The sequence below is a fragment of the Trichechus manatus genome, unplaced genomic scaffold, assembly GCF_000243295.1.
Source record: "Trichechus manatus latirostris isolate Lorelei unplaced genomic scaffold, TriManLat1.0 scaffold00025, whole genome shotgun sequence".
Lineage (NCBI taxonomy): Eukaryota > Metazoa > Chordata > Mammalia > Sirenia > Trichechidae > Trichechus > Trichechus manatus.
In genome coordinates this window covers 11,355,559-11,372,184 of record NW_004443961.1, presented here as the reverse complement: position 1 = coordinate 11,372,184, position 16,626 = coordinate 11,355,559, and positions in this window count along the sequence as shown.

The window sequence follows — 16,626 nt, the reverse complement described above, 5'->3', positions numbered from 1 at the left end:
ATTTGATATTCTAGGGTTTCAGGATTGTTGATTCTCTGTTTGGCTTAGTTTTTCGGATCTTTGTTGTGGAGGGACGGCGTGGTGCTTCTGCCTAGACCGCCATCTTGCCAGAGTGCCTCGTCTTCTTGGTTTCTTGAACTTTCCAGATGATTCCCTAGTGAAATTAGAACCTTATAAAAAAAATCTTAAGGGAATAAATAACTCCCAACAAGAACACTCTGTTTGATTAAGGTATCCCCAGTGGATATTTAAAGGAATTTTCTGAATTTCAGAAATCACAATTCAGATAAATGTATTTAGTGTTCTTTTTAATGAATTTTTTGTTATTGTTGGTTTTCTTATTTATGAATACATTTTGGATAGCAATAGGAATGGCACTGATGATGATCACTTGGTTAAAAATAACAATTGTTTTGACATGTAGGCATGGATTTGATCTAATTTTCAGTGGGCGTTACTCTGTATGAGATCAAAGTTTTCTAGTCCTGTGTTATAAATGTATGTCATTTTTTTCATAGCGGAGAGCATAGGCAAATTCTTTATGCAATAATTTTTATACTTTATTGAAACATATAAATTTGCTGATGTTTGACTGGTTTTATCCAATGACAAACAAAGAAGAAGAAAATGTCTTCAGGTGAAAAATATATCTGTTAAACTGATTTTATACAGAGATTCTAAGGAAACAAAGCAGTAAAAACTAACATGCGTTTTGCCTATAATTGTAATTTATTCTTATAACATCAAAGGTTAGTGACTGGCATTTATAAGGTATATTAAGCCTAGCCTTGACTGATTTTAAAACTCAAAGCCTAAAATTTAATTGTCCTGATTTCCGGAAGTATAAAACAGCCCTATTACCGTGGAGTCAATTCCAACTCATAATGGCCCTGTAGTATAGAGTAGAACTTCCGCATAAGGTTTCCATGGCTATAATTTTTATGAAGCAAACTGCCACATCTTTTTCTCCCAGAGTGGCTGGTGGGTTGCAAACTGCCGACCTTTTTGTTAACAGCTGAGCACTTAACCACTGCACTACCAAAGCTGACTTTGGAAGGTTAACTCTTCAAAGAACTCCAAAATTTATTAGGAAGCTGTGGAGAGAGAGAAAATAATTTGAATAATTTAGTGGAGTCTTTTAAAACATGCTTTTCATTTAATAAAGCATTATTTTCTTTTGTATCATCTTGATGATTGTTTGTCAGTATTATCAGGGACCTGTGTAAATGCTGCAAATTTCTAAAAAAATTTTTTCTTTTTGCAATCATTATTTACTAATTATATTTCATAGCAGTGAATAATTTGCAGTCCAAAAAAATGTCTGATTATTGAATAAGTAGTACCAAAAAGTTGAATATATTCTATTCTTATCTATATTTGGGGCATTCTTTTTTCCCTTGTCCCTATGGCTAAGTGCTGTCACTACCATCATTGCTGATATCTGTTTACAATTATTGGAGAAAGTTCTGGGAAAGTATATAATAGTTATAATCAGGGCCAAATGTGTCTTGTAGGACCTTTGTTGCAAATCCACAGAAAGACTAGTAATATTATTCAGAATGTCATCAACAAAGCTGCCACATGTTATCCCAAAGACTTAAAAAGAAAGACAGAAAGGAGGTGTGGTACAATATACTATCAGTCTGCCCTGATCAACTGGCCAAATTTTTTGGTTTTAAACCAGAGCAATGGTGAACAAATTGCCCTTGAGAGAAGGGAAATGCTGTATGACAGTCATTCCTACCAATATTTTATCTATCGGTTACTAATAATGACTACCCCTTGGTGTGGAGTAAAAGACTGATAATCCTTCAAAAAAAAATGAAAGAAAAATGGAGTAGTTTTAAAGCTAGCAAAGCAAAATAATATTTATTTAATATATTTTTTAAAAATCAGTAATTTCTGTCTATCTGCTTTTCCCTCAAGCATAGATTTTAAAATTAATTGGGATTCATGTGGAAAGAAATATTTTTTGCATCTGTACCCTTTGATAATCTTGTATTTTTGTTATTTCGATTTTCTGAGGAAACTTATCATTATGTAATGAGCCTGAGCTAAATCCATAAACAAGATAAATTCTCTCCTTTAACCTGCATTACACATACCCACCAAAATTAACTTCAGGAGCTCATGCACTTTGCAACTGTAATTCCTACTTTAAAAGATATATATTATTCTAAGCACCAAAAATCCGTTGCTATCGAGTAGATTCTGACTCATCGTGACCCTATAGGACATAGTAGAGCAGCCCCACAGGGTTTTTAAGGTTGTAAATCTTTATCGGAGCAGACTACCATATCTTTCTCTTGTGGAGCTGCTGATGAGTTCTAATCACTGACATTTCGGTTAGCAACCAAGCACTTAACCACTGTACCACCAAGGGTCCTTATTTTAAGCAGATGGTACAATATATACACTATATCTAATAGAATAAGTATTTTAATGTGAACAGTCAATGGCTAATAAATATGACATTTATGGAGGTACTTTGTCTAACTTCATTTTCTTTGATCTATATGTAACAAAACATGACTTCCCAATAGGTTCTGAAAAGTTATATATGTTGTGATCATACAGATTCTTAAGATGGGTGGATACAGTTGATAAGTAAACTTCTTATACAACTGCTCTGCACACAGGGTTCTGGACACGAGTGTGCAAACTCTTTCATTCAATTATTCAAGCACATTAGTAGGCTAAAATACGTACCTATAAATTACTCTAAAGACAATGTAGTCAAGTTATTACAATTTGAAATTCAGTGAGCTGAGACCCAGAAAAGTTATGAACTTACCTCTGCTACACATCTAGCTGTAGGAAGTCCAGTGCTGGAACAAACGTTTCCTGTTGGAGAGGCAGGCCCCTCTCAACTATACAATTATGAATAGGATCTCAGGAAAAATGTTATTTATTGAATAAATTCTCTAGTATGTGCATTTTAAAAAAGCATTTTCTTTATATATAGTGCTTTAATAAGGATATTGGACTAAAGAAAAAAAAAGTTTGTCTTAATGGAGAAATCATGCCTATTAATACAAAAATATGTTCAAAATTTTTGTTGTGTATTTTTTCTAAGTAGGTTTATAAGAACTTTCTGGGGTAAAAGCGTCTGTGTATAACAAAACCAATGTCATCTACTCTTGTGGATCCACTGGATTTCTACTTCTGTATATTCTTTTTGTTTGTTTCCTAATTATTAAACATCTTGGATGAAGATCTTTCTATTAAATTTTGAAAGTTTGATGATTATCATTGCAATCCGACTGAAGATTTTTCAAGTTTCTTGTGGAATTTCTCATGCACTGTTTATTTTTTTCTCAAATGTTCTTCTTCTAACCTGTCATGTCATAAACTTCTATTAACAGAAAGGTAAACAACATCCTGAATATATTCCAGCCTAGATGTGATTTAATATGTCAACTCCAGTTTCACTCAGATATTTTACCCAAGTGCTGTCATGAAGCCAGTTTTCACTACTTTAAAGTAACAGGAATAGAAGTAAATATAGCCTCAGACATATGTGTTATTGGACATTATTTATTGACAATTTATAGGCTAGATTATGCTTTTTCTGAGAGTGTAACAATGGTTTTTGTCTACATAGGGAAAACAAGCTAATATTTATTGAATACCAACAACGTGCCATGCTCTGTGCTAAATGTTAGTTCTGTAATTTTTATCAAATCCTCATGAAAAACAAGTGAGATCATTTACATATGAGCAAATAGGAACCCAGGTTATTAAAGAACATATTTAAGAACACAATCTACCAACAACATACTAGAATGTAAAGGAAGAAATTGTTAAAAATAAATTGAACTGCCCGATGATAACAGACGTTACCTCCTGCAGATAGCTTAATTCATCAAAGTTCAGTTTTCTATGAAGATTTATCATGAAGTCTGACAAAGTTAAAATCAATAGGTTGGTAGAAGGTAGATCCTATATGCCAAGAAACTAATACCTTCTGCATTTAAATGGAGAATCAATTCGGTAAATTACTACCATCATCCCTATCCTAGGAATAGATCTACAAGTAGTCCCCAACTTACAACGGGGTTCCATTCCAATGACTCTTTCATAAGTCAGTTCTGATATGAGTTGAATATCTCACTTTATTTTTTAATTTTCGTTACTATTGCATTTTATTATCAATATCTTTGTAAATCTGATCTTCATTTGTCTTTGGGGGTTGGAAGTATAAATTTACAGATATATTTTAATACACACATACACAAAAAATACACAAATTATAAAAATTTATTCCGACAATGAAGAAGAGTTGGAAGATGTTGGCATTTTCTCAGTTGTGGTAATAACTCCACTTGTGGAAGGTTCTGGATCATGTGGATTATTCCTCGGAACGGGTATCGTGTTTCTAGGCAGAAAATTAGTGAGAGTTGTCTATACGGTCCTTTTCTCTTTTCTTTTTTCTTCATATATTTCACAGTTATATCTTACTGCTTCCTGAATCTGCCTATCAACTTTATAAAGCAATCAGAGTTGAGTCCATGTTTTCAAGAAACTGAGGCCCCTGATTTAGTTAAAAAAAAAAACAAAAAACTCCAGCTAATCATTTCACTAAATTTTTTTGACAGCTTCTCTCCTTTCTCTTTCTCATTATTTCTTTCTTCTTCAGCATTTCTTTCCTCTTCAAAATCCATTAAATCCTGATCTGTCAATTCCTCTTCTTTGTTATCTATGAGTTGTTCCACATTAGAAATGTCAAGTTCTAAATTCAGCATTCTTGCCGCATGGAAGATTTTTCCACCAATCTCTTCCATCATATTATCCTGATCGAATGTTTCAAGCTTGTTCACGTAACTCAGCATTTTCTTCCCCGATATCCACTGTATGCATTTTCTCGTGACTTACTCCCAGGAAGATGCAATGTTCCAGTTGCAGTGATGGTCGTAAGTGCAGTTCAGCATAACTCAAATACATCGTAAGTCAGGGACTACCTGTGTTTAGATCAACTAGTGGGAACAGTCGGTACCGACTGGACGGCACCTAACAAAAACAACCGTGAAAACAGCAAAGCATTGAGCCTCATGGGAAAGATAGACTTATTGATTGCTTACTGATAGGCTTTGAGGAACAAAACATGGGAACAGTGTTCACTAGAAACTAGCTTGGGTTTACCAAATATGATTCACATTGGAATAGCCACATATTCTTTGCACTGAATAGAAGTTGAAATAAATTCAATAGATTTAAACTATCTTCCATTACAGTTTTGGGAGGAAAATGGTGAAGGAGGGGGAGTCTTACTAAAAAGACCTAAATGATCTGGTAATCAGTTGAATAAACATAATTTAGGAGTACTGATTAATAGATGACAGTCAATTTTGGGGGTGAACACAGGAATTTTCATGATCTTGTCCTTATTGTTGTTGTTACATGCTGTTGAGTACTTCTCACTCGTAGCTACCCTATATACAACAGAACAAAACATTGATCAGTCCTGTGCCATCCTCACAATCGTTCCCATGTTTGAGCCCATTGTTGCACCCACTGTGTCAATCCATCTCATTGAGGGTCTTCCTCTTTTTTAATGACTCTCTACTTTACCAAGCATGATGTCCTTCTCCAGGGACTGGTCCTTCTGACAGCATGTCCAAAGTACATGAGATGAAGTGTCACCATTGTCATTTGTTAAACAGCATTCTGGCTGTTCTTGTTCCAAGACAGATTTGTTCATTCTTCTGGCAGTCCAAGGTATATTTAATACTCTTCGCCAACACCATAATAAAAAGGCATCAATTCTTCTGTCTTCTTTATTCATTGTCAAGCTTTTGCATGCATATGAGGTGACTGAATATACCATGACTTGGGTTAGGTGCACCTTAGTCCTGAAAGTGACACTTTAAAGGGGTCTTTTGCAGCAGATTTGTCAAATGCAATGTGTCTTTGTTTTGGGGTTTTTTTGTTTGTTTTTTGTGGCTTTTCCATGGATGTTGAAGTTTTTTTTATTTATTTTTTATTGTGATTTAGGTGAAAGTTTACAGAGCAAATTAGTTTCTCATTAAACAGTTAATACACAAATTGTTTTGTGACATTGGTTGCCAACCTATCAATGTGTGCAGTGTGTCTTTGATTGCTTGACTGCTGCTTCCACGGGCGTTGTTTGTATATCCAGGTAAAATGAAATGCTGGACAGTTTCAATCTTTTCTCCGTTTATCATGATGTTGCTTGCTTATTGGTCCAGTTGTGAGGATTTTTGTTTTCTTTATGTTGAGGTGTAATCCATACTGAAGGGTATAGTCTTTGATCTTCATCAGTAGGTGCTTCAAGTCTTCTCCCTTTCAACAAGCAAGGTTGTGTCATCTGCATATCATAGGTTGTTAATGAATCTTCCTCCAGTCCTGATGCCGAGTTCTTCTTCATATAGTACATTTTCTTAGATCACTTGCTCAGAATACATATTGAATAAGTATGGTGAAAGAGTAAAACCGAAGCATACCTTTCCTAATTTTAAATCACTCAGTATCGCCTTGCTGTGTTTGAACAACTACCCCTTGTTCTATGTACAGGTTTCTCATGATCACAATTAAGTGTTCTGGAATCCCCATTCTTCACAATTTTATCCATAACTTGTTATTATCCCCACTGTGGAATGCCTTTGCATAGTCAATAAAACACAGGTAAACATCTTTCTGGTATTCTCTGCTTTCAGCCAAGATCCATCTGACGTCAGCAATGATATCCCCTCATTCCATGTCCTCTTCTAAATCTGGCTTGAATTTCTGGCAGTTCTCTGTCAATGTACTGCTGCAACCATTTTTGAGTTATCTTCAGTAAAATTTTGCTTACGTGTGATATTAATGATATTGTTTGATAATTTTTGCATTCAGTTGGATCATCTTTCTTTGGAATGGGCAAAAATATGGATCTCTTCCAGTTAGCCAAGTAGTTCTCTTCCAAATTTCTTGGCATAGATGAGTGATTGCTTCCAGTGTTACAACCCTTTGCGGAAACATTTCAATTGGTATTCTGTCAACTCTTGGAGCCTTGTTTTCTGCCAATGCCTTCAGTGAAGCTTGGACTTCTTCCTTCAGTACCATCAGTTCTAGATAATATGCTACTTCTTGAAATGGTTAAGTGTTGACCAGTTCCTTTGGGTACAGTGACTCTGTGTATTACTTCCATCTTCTTTTTATGCTTCTTGCATAATTTAGTAATTTCCTTATAGAATACTTCAGCATTGCAATTTGATCCTTGGATTTTTTTCTTCAGTTCTTTCAGCTTGAGAAATGCTGAACGTGTATTTCTCTTTTGGTTTTCTGACTCCAAGCCTTTGCACATTTCTTTATAATAATTTACTTCTTTTCTCAAGTAGCCCTTTGAAATGTTCTGTTTAGCTCTTTTACTTCATCATTTATTCCATTCTCTTTAGCTACTCTACATTCAAGAGCAAGTATCATAGTCTCTTCTGACATCTCTTTTGGTCTTTCTTTCATATCATTTTAATGACCTTTTGCTGTCTTCATCTATGATATCTTTGATGTCATTCCAAAACTCGTCTGGTCTTTGGTCATTAATGTTCAATGCATCAAATCTATTCTTGAGATGGTCTCTAAATTCAGGTTGGATATACTCAAGGTCTTACTTTTACTGACTTGGAATTGTATTAATTTTCTTCATCTTCAACTTGAACTTCTATATGAGCAATTGATAGTCTGTTCAGCAGTAAGCCCCTGGCCTTTTTCTGACTCATGATATTGGGCTTTTCCATCTTCTCTTCCCGCAGATGTAGTTGATTTGATTCCTGTAAATTCCATCCAGCAAGGTCCATGTGTATAGCCACCAATTCCGTTGTTGAAAAGAGGTATTTGCAGTAAGCATGTCATTGATCTTGCAAAGTTCTATCGAGTGATCTCTGACGTTATTTCTATCACCAAGGCCATATTTTCCAACTGCTGATCCTTCTTGTTTGTTTCCAACTTTCACATTCCAATCACCAGTAATTTTCAATGCATCTTGATTGCCTGCTTAAATGGAAGATTTAAATAAGGCTCAGAGTCATGTACCATAGCAGCCAACTGTCATTCAAAGAGATTGAGAAATCCAAACCTGAATGAAAAAAAGACTATCAATTAATACTAACACTGAGAAGAATTAATGGAATTATCTGACAAAGATTTTAAAGTAACTATTACAAAAATATTTGAAAAGTAATTACAAATACTCTTGAAACAAAGATTAAAAAAATTAAACAAAGACACATAAATTATTTTTCAAAATACCAAATGGGAATTATAGAACTGAAAACACTGTAACTACAACAATTAAACAAACAAACAAACAAAAACACTCACTGGGTAAGCTCAATAGTTGAATGGAAATGACAGAGGATCAAATCAGTGAACTTTAGAACAGATGAGTTGAATTTACTCAATCAGGACATTAAAGAGAAAATAGTCTGAAAAAGATGTCAGAGCCCCAAGGGCTTGGGGAACAATAAAACAAAAAAAGATCCAAATTTATACCATCAAATTCCAGAAAGAGAGGGAAAAGAGAGTGTTGAAATAAACATGGAAAACTTCCCAAATATGGTAAAAGACATAAATGTACAGATTCTAGCAGCTAAGAAAACCACAATTATGAAAAATAAAAATAAATCTACACTAAGACACATCAAAGTTAAACTTCTGAAAACTAAAGACAAAGAAAAAATCTTGAAAGCAGCCAAAGAGAAGCAGTACATTTCCTGTAGGGGAACACAGATTCACATGACTGTGAATTACTCATCTGAAACCATGGAGGCCAGACAAAAGTAGCATTCTATTTACCAAGTGCTGAAAGAAAGAACTGTCAACTGCTAATTCTTTATCAGACAAAAATATCCTTCCAAAATGTGGGGAAATAAAAAACATCCTTGGATGAAAGAAAACAAGAATTTGTCTCCATTAAACTTATACTATTAAAGAAATGGCTAAAGGAAGATCTGATAACATAAAGAAAATTAAGAAAGATGTACTTTTGAAGTATCAGAAAGGAGAAAGGACAATGGAAATATTAGTAAATATAATAAACTACACTACCCTTCATCAGGTTTCCAAATAACATTTTATGATAGAAATAAAAATAACAAGTGATACTTAAAACAATGATCTTTAAAAAATGGCAAAGGCAAAGGAAGCAAATAGAAATAAGATTTTCACACTTCACTGGAAGTGGTAAAACTTTACCAATAGACTGTGATAAGTCACATATATGTATTGTAGTATCCAGAGTACCCAGTAAGAAAACTATGCAAAGTGATAAATTAGAGAGACTATAAATTAACCAGCTTGGAATCCTAAAATATGTTCAAGTAATTCACAGGAAAACAGAAAGAGAAAGAGAAGAATGAGAGACAAATAAATGACCAGAAAGCAAATAATAAAATGAATAAAAAAAGAGTAAAACACATAAACCAACATTTAACCTTACATTGCATACAGATAGAAAATGAGCTTATGAAAATATGCTGAACATCATTAGCCATTAGCAAAATGCAAAATTAAAACACAATGAGTTATCAGAATGCCTAAAATAAAAGTGACAACACCAAATGCTGGCGAAGACATTGGGAAACGGGATCACTCCTACATTGCTGGTGGGAATGTAAAATGGCACAGACACTCTGAGAAACTGTTTGGCAGTTTCTTGAAAAACTAAGCAAACAATGAAAATTTGACCCAGCAATTGCAGTCTTGGGAATATATCAAAGATAAATGAAAACTTATACTCACAGAAAGACCTGTACACAAATGTTCATAGAAACTATTCATAATAACTAAACTCTGGAAAAAACCCAGGTATCCTTAAATGAATTAATGTTAAACAAACTTTGGTGCTTCCATACTATGGAATGCTGCTTTGTAATAGAAAGGAAAGAGGAAACTATTGATGTACACAGTGACTTGGATGATTCTTAAAGGAATTATGAATGAAAAAAGTCAATCCCAAAATGTTATGTAACATTTATATTTCATTATATAATATTTTTGAAGTAACACAGTTATAGAAATTGAGAACAGATTAGTGGTTGTCAAGGTTTATGGATGGGTTGAGAGTGAAATGAGATGGATGTGGTTATAAAAGGGTAACAGGAAGGATTCTTACAGTGTTGGAACTGCTCTGTATCTTGACAGTGGTAGTAACTACACAACATTACACATATAACTAAAATTGCATAGAACTAAATACCTGCACATCCACACATCTGTACACACAAATGAAGACATGTAAAACTGTGGAAATCCAAATAAGATTGGTATTAGTGGAGGGTATCAATGTCAATTTCTTGGTTATGATATTGTACTAAGATGTTACCATTGGAGGAAATTGGGAAAAGAGTACCCAGGACCTTGCTGTTTTATTTTTACACCTGTACATGAATCTACAATTAAAAAACTACCTATTTCAATTGCCAATGAGTTTTCTGACATTAATGAACATTTGGGTGATATTCTCTATCTTATTTATCCAAGTTTAAATAAAATTTCTTTCTGAGTTTACAGAATATATTTATCCCCAACAAATTATCATTCTGTTGAAGTATCTCTATGGTGTCTGTCAGCTTGCTTGTTTGTTTTGTTTGTCATTATCTGCTCAGGGCAACTAATAGTTTTGGATTGAGCAACTTGTTATTTTATTGGAAACTAAATAAGAAGGGTCTCCAATTTCGTTAAATTTTATCAACTTTTTTCATTTCTTTAAAGCCTCAGAAGTAGGATTAGGAGACCAGGAAAGTTTATGTCTTACCTGTCTTCACAGAATACAAAAGACATTTTGCTGCTCACAATTGCTGCATCAACCATAGCACTGGGAAATTTGTTATTTAGAAAAGAGATTACTGAGTTTGTGGATTCATGATCTCTCTGATGACAATGTTATTATCCATGCCAGATTATGATATCAAGAGACATTAATTTGAAACTTTAGTAAATAATTTCCTGAGTACTAAAATCCAATTATACAAATATTTTCTAAACATCGATTTTGTCAGGTAATATTCTGGGCACTATTAAATAACTTAAATAAGATAGGTTCTCAGCCCTCGAAGAATCCAATAGCTCATCTGTTTGTCTGCTTTTGGGCTTCTTTTAATAAGTATATTTCTATATAAGGTCTCTCTTGAATTTAAACAGTTTTTATTAATTTCGTAAGCTGCTAGAATACTTTCAAGAGTTAAAAAGCAAATATGTCGCTTTAAGGACTAAAGTGCACCTGACCCAAGCCATGGTGTTTTCAATTGCATCCTATGCATGTAAAATCTGGGCAATCTATAAGAAAGACCAGAGAAGAGTTGATGCCTTTGAATTATGGTGTTGACAAAGAATATTGAATATACCATGGACTGCCAGAAGAATGAACAAATCTATCTTGGAAGAAGTACAGTCAGAATGCACCCTAGAAGCGAGGTTGGTGAGACTTCATCTCACGTACTTTGGACATGTTATCAGGAGGGACCAGTCCCTGGAGAAGGACATCATGCTTGGTAAAGTAGAGGGTTAGCGAAAAAGAAGAAGACCCTCAGGAGATGGAGTGACACAGTTGCTACAACGATGGTCTCAAAGATAACAATGATTGTGAGAATGGCACAGGCCCAGCAGTGTTTCATTCTGTTGCACATAGGGTCACTATGAGTTGGAACCGACTCAATAACACCTAACAACAACAAGCTAAAATATTAACCCCCTCCCAAAAAAGAAAATACAGTAAAGGAATATTGGCTGATATAATTACTAGTAAATAAGAGAATTACCTTTATCAGTAATACATTTTCATGTAGGTCTCCTAAGAATAAAAATGTAATTAAAGATATACAATGTAATTAAATATATACCATGCAATAAGGGTCTTAACTAATTTTTGAAGATTCATTTATCAGTTAAGAAGAAAAATGCTAACATGAACTCAACAGCATTGAAATAGTTAACCACAATTAATTTGTACTAATTTTTTTTTCTGTCAGATTATACTCCTCAATTAATAAGCAATAACTGGGGAAAATAAAAACTAATCATAATATTGTGATTTACTCAATAAATGTATTTTTGTCAATATGAAATTTTTAAGACCAAAATTCAGATTTCATTCCAATGAACGGTGGAAATTCATACCATTTTTACATCCACTTTTATCATCAGCCCAGGAGAGCAGAAGCATATGTTCCACTGCAAAAATCAATAGGACAATAGACACAGTTGTACTGCTTAATTTTTTTTAAAAAGATAGCATTCTTTCTCCTGTAAAATAATTAAAACTTAGCAAAAATTTTATCAGCAGTTATGCAAAATAACATTTTAAGTAGGTGTGAACAATGTCTTTCTCTGTCTTATATTCTTGTTTTTTTTAAAATCATAACTGTAAAGCAGTTTCATAATTTAGTACTATCTAGATTGATTTTCCTTGTGAAATTATATGGATTTCCTAAACCTATTTTAATCAAAAAATCTATACTTATATCCTACTTAACCTCCTTTGTAAGCAACACATAATTACCGACAACATATAAACAAGTCCAGCATCCATGAATATGTTCAGTATATTTAATTGCTATGAGGTTATAGTTCTGCAAAAGACATTAGTTCATCAAAAGCTAACAGAACCCAAACATGTGGAAACGAGATTATATAAACATGGATGGTAACCAATATCCTCTCTAAATATGTATAATTAATCTGATCATTTAGCTATGTATTAAAGAATTTTATATATTGCATTAACAAATGCCCTAGTGGATATTTTAAGCAATATGCAAACTCATGCAAGATAGGAATGATTTTAAGGTTGTGCATAATCTCTTGAAATATTTATAATTTTATCAAAATTCTCAGCACTTGAAATGTGTTTGAATTACCAATGTCAATAATGTTGATCAATATCTGATAAAAAAGAAAGGTACAATATCACCTCCTGAGGGTTTTCCTTTCTTTCTCTTCTCAAAGCTACAATTAGCTCTTCATTTACTAAGTTAAAATTATACAACATTAGAAATACTTAAACACAAAGTACCTATATACCTATTGCTGTTGAGTCGATTCTGACTCATAGCGACCCTATAGGACAGAGTAGAACTGCCCCATATGGTTTCCAAAGAGCGGCTGGTGGATTTGAACTGCCGACCTTTTGGTTAGCAGCCAAACACCTAACCACAAAATAGTAATGATAAATATTCTTCATATGTGTGAAATAAAGATCATGTTAGATAAAATGTTGTTAAGAATTGTATTTACATCTTTTTCTACTTTTTAATGTTCTTATCAATTAAAGGAAATTTTGATTGGCATTATGGATTTATGCCCATTCTCTGGTTCATTTAATCTTCACCAGAAACAATAATGTTTCTATACTTTCTAGTCTCATTATTTTATATATTAGATAAGATCAAACAACATAGAAGTGTTTTTGGTTTCTACTCATTATTTAGAAAACAGTGAGTTGACGACACTGTCTGATACAAACCTCTTAGTGAAGACTAAGTTCTCAATAATCCAAAGTTCCATAAATACATTGATCCCCAAACTACAAACATTGCCCTTGCATTTGTGTGTTTGTCCAAGAAATTAAGACCAGGAAAATCTTGATTTTAATTGAAGAAAGAAAAGGACAATATGTTTGTGAGATATACTTGAAACATATTTTTTTCCTTTGAGGGATGGTTACATAGAATTTAAGTATTGAACTTCAGCAGGTAAACAATTTTTACCTCATTAGTACATTAATTCCTGATGAGATCTATGTTCTCATAACTTTTTTTTTGTACACCAACCTGAAAATTATGTATCAATCCCAAATCTTTCTGATTCCAAAGTCTGAACAGAGTCCCAAATCTTATACTTCCTTTTCAATATTGGCCATAGAACTTATATATGAGATATTGCATTAAGAATATCAAGTACCCTTGAACTTTCTCATTTTGCATGCTACCCATTTTCCAATGAATATCTATCTAGTTAGTTCTGCTTAATTTTGAATTTAGTAGCCTCATTCACAACTCAAAATGAGAAGAAACAGCTACAAACATCCATTAATAATTGGAACGTGGAATGTAAGATACATGAATCAAGGGAAATTGGACGTTGTCAGAAATGAAGTGGAATGCTTGAAGATCCATATCCTAGGCATTAGTGGGCTGAAATGGACTACTATTGGCCATTTTTAATTGGACAATCATATGGTCTACTATGCTGGGAATTACAAATTGAAGAGTAATGATGTCACATTCATTGTCGAAAAGAACATTTCAAGATCTATCCTGAAGTACAATGCTGTCAGTAACAGGATAATATCCATACATCTACAAGGAAGGTCAGTTTATATGACTATTATTCAAATTTATGCACCAACCACCAATGCCAAAATTGAAGAAATTGAAGATTTTTTAAATTGTGCTTTAGATGAAGGTTTACAGATCAAATTAGTTTCTCATTAAACAATTAATACAAATATTGTTTTGTGATATTGGTTGCCACCCCAACTACATATCAACACTCTCCCCTTCTCGACGTTGGGTTCTCCACTTCCATTCATTCAGCTTTCCTGTCTTCTCCTGCCTTCTCGTCCTTGCCTCTGGGCTGGTGTGCCCATTTAGTCTCATATATGTGGTTGAACTACTTGTATTATTTTTTTTTATGGGCCTGTCTAATCTTTGGCTGAAGGGTGAATCTCAGGAGTGACTTCAGTACTGAATTAAAAGGGTATCCAGGGCTATACTCTCAGGGTTTCTCCAGTGTTTGTCAGACCAGCAAGTCTGGACAGTTTTGTGAGTTAGAATTTGTTCTGCATTTTTCTCCAACTGTGTCCGGGACTCTATTGTGATCCCTGTCAGAGCAGTCGGTAGTGGTAGCTGGGCACCACCTAGTTGTGCTGGACTCAGTCTGGTGGAAGCTGAGGTACTCGTGGTCCTTTAGTCCTTTGGACTAATCTTTCGCTTGTGTCTTTGGTTTTCTTCACTCTCCCTTGCTCCAGAAGGCGTGTGAGGAATGGAAGATTTTTAACAATTTTTGCAGTCTTAAATGATCAAACATACAATCAAGATGCATTGATAATTACTGGTGATTGGAATGCTAAAGCCGTAAAAAAAGAAGGACCGGTAGCTGGAAAACATGGCCTTGGTGATAGAAACTGCTGGAAAACACATAATGGAATTTTGCAAGACCAACAACTTATTCATTGGAAATATCTATTTTCAACAACATAATTGGCAACTATACATATGGACCTCACCAGAAGGAATATACAAGAATCAAATTGACTACATCTGTGGAAAGACGTCATGGAGAAATTCAGGATTATTCTTTAGAACAAAGCCAACTGTGAAACAGAAGTTCAACTGCTCATATGCAAGCTCAAGTTGAAGCTGAAGAAAGTTAAAACAAGTCCATGAGAGCCAACATTCAACCTTGAGTTTATCCCACCTGAATTCAGAGGCCATCTCAAGAACAGAGTTCACTCAGGGAACACTACTGACTGAGGACCACACAAGTTGTGGAATGACATCAAGGACATCATACACAAAGAAGGTAAAAGGTCATTAAAAAGATAGGAAAGAAAGAAAAGACCAAAATGGATGTCAGAAGAGACTCTGAAACTTGCTTTTGAATCTAGAGTAGCTAAAGCAAACTAAAGAAATGATGAAGTAAAAGAGCTGAACGGAAGATTTCAAAGGGCAGCTCGAGAAAACAAGGTAAAGTATTATAATGAAATGGTGCAGTGGTTAAGTGTTTGGCTGCTAACTAAAAGGTCAGCAGTTTTAATCCACCAGCTGCTCCTTTGAAACCCTATTGGGAAGTTCTACTCTGTCCTATAGGGTCGCGCTGGGTTGGAATCGGCTTTACGGCATTTTTTTTTTTTTTTATGTGTGCAAAAACCTGGAGTTAGAAAAACCAAAAGGGAAGAGCACACTCAGCATTTCTCAAGCTGAAAGAACTGAAGAAAAAATTCAAGCCTCGAGTTGCTATATTCAAGGATTCTATGGGCAAAATGTTGAACGATGCAGGTAGCATTAAAAGAAGATGGAAGGGATACACAGAGTCACTGTACCAAAAATAATTGGTTGACATTCTACCATTTCAGGAGGTAGCATATGGTCAAGAACTAATGGCATTGAAGGAAGAAGTCCAAGAAATCCAAGCTACACTGAAGGCATTGTCAAAAAGCAAAGCTCAGAATACTAACTGAGATGTTTCAACCAACAGATGCATTGCTGGAGGTGCTCTCTCATTGATACCAAGAAATACGGAGACAGCTGCCTGGCCAACTGCCTGGAAGAGATCCATATTTGTGCCCATTCCAAAGACAGGCGATCCAATAGAATGCAGAAATTATCAAACAATATTATTAACATCACACACAAGTAAAATTTTGCTGAAGAACATTCAAAAGTGGTTGCAGCAGTACATCAACAAGAAACTGCCAGAAATTCAAGCTGGATTCAGATAGAGGACATGGAACTAGGGATATCATTGCTGATGTCAGATGTATCTTGGCTGGAGCAGAGAGTACCAGAAAAATGTTACCTGTGTTATGTTGACTATGCAAAGGCATTCAACTGTGTGGATCGTAATTAATTACGGATAACATTTTGAAGGATGGAAATTCCAGAACACTTAATTGTGCTCGTGGGGAAC